Here is a 6,500-nt window from a genome sequence, read left to right on the forward strand (position 1 = left end):
CCAGGGTTTTCAGACATCTCTCCAACTCCTTTGCCTGAAACTTTGCTCTTGGGAGCTTCATTTACAAGATTTCAGCTTAGAATTGCTATCCTGATTTTTTTCACTTAAAAAAGTAAAGAAAAACCTGCTACATATGCTCTCCCAGGTGACATACATTTAAGGGGCAAGAGGGTGGGAGGTGTCTCCTACTGAATCTGCAATAGCCTTCGTGAGTAATGATAGATTCTGGAGACGGTTACAAAGCTAATGAGAGAAAAGGCTTTGGAGCTGAACAAACATTCCCCAACCTTCCAATGATATCCAGAACCTGGCTCTCCTCAGGGCCAGTTCACTTGGTGGCATGGCTTTGTGTTAAAAATCTGGCACAGTCAACAGTCACAGATAATAGGGAGAAGACAGGGACATTAAGAGAGTTGTGCAATAAACATAGGAATATTTAATGTTTCTAGTGCTTTTCTTTGAGGCAGACTCAGGCATGATACTTGGTGTTGCCTTAAAGCTTCATTTCTACCTGTGGCATCCACATCAGACTCACTGGGGTAGATAGATAACTTCAAAAGTTACTCACTACTGATATTGACATTCATTCATTTATTGAAGTCGGTATTGTATCACTACATGTTTTAGTTACTTTTCTTGCTCCTGAGACAGAATATTCAACACTCAAAGTTAAAGGAGAAAGGGTTTATTTGTCTCACAGTAGGTAGAGGTTTCAGTCCATAGTTGGCCAGCTCCAAGGCAGGATGGCATGACAGAGGGTCAGTGCGGTGGAGAAACACTTCATGGCAGGCAGAAGGCAGGAAAAGCAATCATGTAACCAGTGAAAAATCAGAAGACACTTTCTCTTAGGTCTCATCCTTTATATCTCCCTATGAGTGGGTAACATTCACACCCTCGATCCTAGCATTGCACCATGAATCAATCCCAGCATCACATCCTTGATCGCAGCAGAACTATACCAAAACAATCAGCAGACTAACTTAGTAATCACACACTCTAGATCCAGCCACCTCTAAAAAGGCCCCGTATATGACTGTATGAGGTTTTGGTGGCGATTTTGTACATCTAGGTACAAACTGTAACACTATCTATAGCCTCTGAAAGAGGATTCTTTCTGGGTTAATAATAAACTGTTTTGTTTAACCAAGGAAGTATTTCTTGACATACCCATGATTTTCATAAGCCTGAATCTTCTTGAAGATGTCAGAGACAGCTCATTGGTAATGCTTACCTTCCACAGTCAGATGAGCAGAACCTAACCACACACAAATAAATATCCTGCGGAAGTGGTCTCTACTCCTCTGACTCAACTCAGCTGCAAGAATGTGACAGCTAGAGCCTTCCAAAAATGGGCCTTCTTTGAAAAGTCCCTGAGCTGTAAGTGTTAACAAATGGATTGATTTTGGCAACCTTATCATATGGTTTGCCCCTTCTGATTGGCATCAAAGCCTATCATTGCACTTGATAAATTATTAATTTATCAAGCAAATATCCAGGTCCCATGTGAAGGCCAACTCTAAAGTGTCTTCCACTCATCTCTGGCTCCTGGCACTCATGCACCTGCACATTTTGTTACACTGGGATGGGCTGGCCCTAGAAGGAATTCCTTCTAACAAAGAGAATGTGGCAAAAGATGAAATGTCACTTGCAAGATTAACAAAAGATTGTGATTTCTGTGTAGCTCTCATTCCGTCTCTGTCTCTCTCTAGCTCATCTCACTTGCTTACTCTGAAGAAGTAACCATGTTATAAGCTGCTTTATGGAGAGATCCATAAGACAAGAAACTGAGCCTGCCATAGTCCAGTGTTGAGTGAACTATAGTCAAAGTCGATGCTTTCATTCAGCTACAGAGAGAGTAACAGTATGACCCAGTAGACCCAGTTCTCAGCAAACTGAATGCATGTGTCAAATACGTATTTATACTTCTATATTCACTGCACCATTATTATTCACTAAATCAAGACATGGAATCAAACCAATGTTTATGGATGGATGAAAAAATATGTTACATAATTATCCATGGGATATCAGTTCCAAGACCCCCCATTAATACTGAAATTTGGAGATGCTAAAGCCCTGTGTATCAAATGGCACGGCATTTGCATGTAACTGTGCATATCTTTCTGTATACTTAAATCATCTCCAGATTACTTAAAACACTAAATACAATACAATTCCATATAAGTAATTATTATACAGTATTACTTAAGAACAATGACAAGAGGGCTGGGGATTTAGCTCAGTGGCATAAGTGCCTGCCTGGCAACCTTGAGGTTGTGAGTTCGATCTCGGTATAAAAAAGTGACAAGAAAAACGACTCTGTACATGTTTAGTAAAGATGCAATTTTTTCCCAAAATTTTCCAGCCATGGCTGATAGAACTTGAGGATATGGAGCCTGTGGATATAGAGGATCAGTTGTGTGTATGTAGTGGAATGCGATTCAGACGTGGAAAAGAACAAGATTCTGTGACACCGTGGATGAGCCTTAGGGCGTTATGTTAAGTTGCTCATTTTTTATAGTTCTTTATATATTCCAAATAATAGTCTTTTTTCTCAGTAAACTTTGTTTTCATGAGTCTCAAATTCTGTGACAGGTTTTTGGTCGTTGTTTCCATTAAAAAGTATTGATTTTAAAACTAATAACTTAAAAACTGTCACACACACACAAATGGTTTACAAAATATTCTCCTTTTCTTCTAAAGGTTTTATGATGCATTGTTATCAATAACCAGTCTTTCATTGTTAAACTTAAATGGCCAATTGGGAGAAATAGTTCTGAGACAGACTTCTGCCATTGATGAAGCCTGGGGTGGCAGGTGTTAGAAATAATATTTGTTTAGCTTTCTGAGCTTTCTGTGCACACTTGGTGACCTTGCCAGCTCCAACAACCTTTTTGTCCACTGCTTAGATGACATTCACAACAACTGTATGTCTCATATTCCAAACAGTGAAATTAAACACACACGTTTGCCTGGAACCGTATGAACAATGGCAGCATCACCAGGTTTCAAAAATTTGGGCCCATCTTCCAGCCTCTTACCAGACCAGAAATCAATCTTCTCTTTCAGCTCAGCAAACTTGCAAGTAATGCGAGCTATGTGACAACCTAGTACAGGATCATAGCCAGCACTGACTTGGCTGAGATGACTCAGGATAATCACCTGAGCAATGAAACCAGCTGCTTCCATCTGTGGGTCATTTTTCTGTCTCCAGTGACACTGCCACAATGAACATCTTTGACAGAAATGTTCATGACAATGAAGCCCACATTGTCCCCAGGAAGAGCTTCACCAAAGTTTCATGGTGCATTTCAACAGACTTTACTTCAGTTGTGACATTGACTGGAGTGAAGGTGACCACCATGCCAGGTTTGCACACATCAGTCTCCACTCGACCCATGAGTACTGTGTCAATACCAAAAATTTTGTAATCATCCCGGAGGGGCAGCCACAAAGGCTTGTCAGTTAGGTGAGTGGGTAGAAGGATGCAATACAAAGCTTCAAGCAGTGTAGTTCCCCTGGCATGGCCATCTTTATGAATAAACTTCCATTCCTTGAACCAAGACATATTAGCACTTGACTCCAGCATGTCGTCAGCATTCCAACCAGAAATTGGCACAAAAGCTACCATGTTAGGGTTATAGTTGATTTTCTTAATGTAGGTGCCGACCTCCTTAACAATTTCCTCATATCTATTCCGGATATAGGGTGGCTCAGTGAAATCCATTTTGTAAACACCAACAATTAGTTGTTTCGCATTCATCATGTAAGCCAGAAGAACATACTGGCTGTTCTTGGAGATACCAGCTTTGAATTCACCAACCTCAGCAGCAATGATCAGGACAGCACAGTCAGCCTGAGATGTGCCTGTAATCATGTTTTTGATAAAGTCTCTGTGTCCAGGGGCATCAGTAATAGTCACATAGTAGTTGCTGGTCTCAAATTTCCACAGGGAGATGTCAATGGTGATATCACGCTCACACCTGGCTTTCAGTTATCCACTGCTCAGGCAAATTCAAAGGAACCTTCCCCATCTCAGCAGCCTCCTTCTCAAATTTTCCAGTGGTTCTTTTGTTAATGCCACCACATTTGTAGATCAGATGGCCAGTAGTGGTGGACTTGCTGGAATCCACGTGTCCAGAGACAATGAATTTAATGTGGGTCTTTTCTTTTCCCATATTGCCTTTGATTTGGTGGTGGTTTTCACTACACCTGTGTTCTCACAGCAAACCCACTGCAAAAAAGCTAAATAATAGTCTTTTGATGAATATGTGTTTTTCAAATTTTTCTGATAAATAGCTTACCATTTCCTCCTTTTAACAGGATTTTTTTACAGAACAAAAGATTTTATTTATAATGAAATCCAACTTACCAATTTTCTTCTTATGAATCATGATTTTGATACAACATTTAAGCATTTACTTTGTAACTCTAAATCTTGAGGGTTTTCTCCTACTTGTTTCTTAAAGTTTCTTAAAGTTTTAAAATTAAGCCTATGATCCATTTTGAGTTAATTTTTAAATAAGGCAATAGACTTAGGTCAGGTTTACTTTTTTGTTTAAGACTATCTAATTACTGTACAGCATCATTTGTTCTGAGAGGACTATCTTTCCTCTATTGATTTCCTTTTACATTTTTGTAAAAATATCAATTAGGCATATTTTGGGAGGATCTAATCCTGTGTCCTTTGTTCTGTTCCACTGATCTATGTGCTTATTTCTGTAATATCACAGTCTTGACTACTGCAGCTTTATCAAGTCTTAAAATCAAATACAGTGATTTCTCATTTTACTCTTATTTTTAAAAATAGTTTCAGTGATTTTCATATGAATTTTGGAAAAATTTTGCCCATAGGTACCAAAAAACCTTGCTAATATTTTGATACAAATTTTATTACATTTGTGTATCACTTTGGGGCAAATTGGCATCATGCCATGTTCAGATTTATAATCTATGTCCATGGTTTATCTTTCTATTTATTTAGCTTTTCTTTAATTTCTTTCACCAGAGCTTTATAGTTTTCAGCAAAGGGTTTCTGTATGTATCTTATTAAGTTTATATATCTAAATTTCTTGATGGGGCATAGTCGCACATGTCTGTAATTCCAGCACTCAGGAGGCCGAAGCAACAGGATTGCTGCAAGTTCCAAGACTAGACTACATAGAGAGACCCTGTCTCAAAAAACAATCTAAGTTTCCCTGTTTCTCTCCAGTTGTATAGAGTAATATAACTTTCATTCTTATACCTTTTTAAATTTATAGTATATAAAGATACAATATCATCTGATATTGCTCATCTCAATTATTTTTAGGAATTTGGGGAAGTTGGTTGAGTTCTTGGAGCTTTCTGTGTAGATAATTATGTCATTTGCAAATAGAGACAAGCTTATTTCTTTCATCATATATATGTATATCTTTTCTTTTTTTCAGCCTCTCTACACTGGCGATGTCTTCCAATATTAAGGTGAATTAGAATGATGAGAGTGAATTTGTTTGCTTTATTCCTTCCCATTATTGAGGGAAAAGATTCAGTTTTCACCATCAAGTATAATTTCGTCAGATATTCTTTATCAGCTTGAGGATTACCCCTGCTATTCTTGTTTCTATAAGAGTTCTGCTTTCTAAGGTTTTTGAATGAACATTGCTAGATCTGTTCACCAAAATCTGCAATCAAGATTATTGCAGCAATATTCAAATATTAGACAAATTTAAATATTTGATCCTAAAAATCTTCAGATTATGTATTAGTATAAGTGAAAGATCCTTATTTCAATTCTTTTATATTTTTAAGTTTTGTTATTTGGAACAGGGTATGGTCTTTCTTCTAATGTTTTATAAATGTCAGTGGGTCCTTCTTAGTTAATTATGTTGTTGAGTTATTCTATATCTTTATTGACTCATTCTGTGCTTGGTAATAAACTGGCTACTTGTTATTTATTATCTACTTGTTAAGTTAATGGTTGAAATATAATTGAACTTACTAACTATAATTGTGTTTTTGTCTAGCTTCCCTTTCAGTTCTACTAGCGACTGTTTCATATGTTTTAAACTTTTGTTTCATAGATATTTAGGTTATGTGTTAATTATTGAATTGACCCTTTTATCATTATATAATGCTACTTTCAATCTCCAGCAATTTTCTTTGTTCTGAAGTTTACTTCCTATGATATGAAAATAGTCACTTCTAAACCAACTCCCGAGATCCAGCCATGGAGGGATTCAGGCAGCTCATTCACCCGCCGTCTTGGTGAGCCCCTGCAGTGCGGGCCAGGAGGAGAACTATTACCTGTGAGCCTACTACCTCGCAAGCTGAAAATCAAACACCCCCCCATAGCTACTGGGGATAGATGTCTCAGCATCTCTTGGGAGGATGACCACATGCAGTATAGCAAATATAGGGGATTTCCTTCTATCTTCTGTTTGAAGGCATAGGTTGTTTTCATTGTTTTGTTATATTTCTTTTGCTCTATTCAGTACTCTCAATTGCTTTTATAATATTCT

General features: G+C 37.7%; 1 pseudogene; it reads right to left on the minus strand.

The window, feature by feature from the left end:
• Positions 1-2,749: 2,749 nt before the first annotated feature.
• Positions 2,750-4,178, minus strand: LOC100724481 (putative elongation factor 1-alpha-like 3; annotated as a pseudogene).
• Between the last annotated feature and the right edge of the window lie 2,322 nt (positions 4,179-6,500).

Source organism: Cavia porcellus, unplaced genomic scaffold (assembly GCF_034190915.1).
Source record: "Cavia porcellus strain 051 isolate PalLab524CR breed Dunkin Hartley unplaced genomic scaffold, mCavPor4.1 scaffold_30, whole genome shotgun sequence".
Classification (NCBI taxonomy): domain Eukaryota; kingdom Metazoa; phylum Chordata; class Mammalia; order Rodentia; family Caviidae; genus Cavia; species Cavia porcellus.